General features: G+C 46.7%; 1 pseudogene; it reads left to right on the top strand.

Moving 5' to 3' along the window:
• Positions 1-427, top strand: part of LOC103582207 — a 2,564-nt pseudogene extending 2,137 nt beyond the window's left edge.
• Positions 428-1,040: the final 613 nt, after the last annotated feature.

The following is a 1,040-nucleotide window of genomic DNA, read 5'->3' as shown; positions in this document are numbered from 1 at the left end:
TCTGTCTGTCTCTCCCTAAAGTACTTTGTGATCATTCACAAACAAACATGCACGTGGAGAATTTCTCTGTGACTTAAACACTATCTCTTGTGCTTCTTTCCTCAGGGTCTGACGCTCAGCCGACTGTCTCCATTTCGCACCATCTCAGGAGCAACTGAATTCTGGATGCTCCTCTGTAGTGTGCTTCCTGAATAAATTCTACCCCAAAGATTACAAAGTCCAGTGGAAGGTAGACAATGTTGTTAAAGAGGGTGACGTAGTGGAAAGTTATACAGAACAGGACAGCACAGACAGCACCTAAAGCCTCAGCAGCACCCTGACGATGACCAGTGCAGAGTATAACAGCCATACTGTCTATAACTGTGAGGCCACACATGACAGCCTGAGCTCGCCTATGGTCAAGAGCTTCAACAAGCGAGAATGTTAGGCCAAGAGGCCTGCCAGGTACCTCCACCTGTCCCTCAGGCCAAGGCTCACCCCTCCTTCCTTAGACCCCAGGCCCTTTTCCCACCAGGGGCACACCCCTATTGCAGTCCTCCTGCCCCTCTGCCCACCCCAACCCCCCTCCTCCCCTTACCTTTAATCATGTTAATACTGCGGGTGAGAATGAAGAAATAAAGTGAATCATTCCAGCTGTGGTTTCTCTCTCCTTCCTCATTTAATAGTTGTTATACATTGTTTTTCCAGTTACCCAGCTTCTCTTCTACAGGACTAAATATTTAGTTGCCCTAAAATGCACCACCATTTATAAAAGTCATCCTCCATTCTATCCTCGCCTGCTGTCCTCTACAAGACACTCCTCCCTGAAATCCCCAAGGCCCCATCTTCCCACCTCCCTCTCCCGGCCATGGTGTGAAGACTTGCCTCCTGATTCCCCTCCACAGCAAGCCCCACAGTTAAGGGTGACAGTTCTTACAGTCACATATGCTTTGATCCAATTCAACCTACCCTGGAAATTTACCAAAGCAAATCTTTCATTAGAAAACAACTATAAAGAGAGTCATTCATTGCAACATGTTATAAAATAACAAAACAATGAA

This window comes from Galeopterus variegatus, unplaced genomic scaffold (assembly GCF_000696425.1).
Source record: "Galeopterus variegatus unplaced genomic scaffold, G_variegatus-3.0.2 Scaffold15252, whole genome shotgun sequence".
Lineage (NCBI taxonomy): Eukaryota > Metazoa > Chordata > Mammalia > Dermoptera > Cynocephalidae > Galeopterus > Galeopterus variegatus.
The sequence above is the reverse complement of the archived record's forward strand: the minus strand, read 5'-3'. Positions and strand labels throughout refer to the sequence as shown.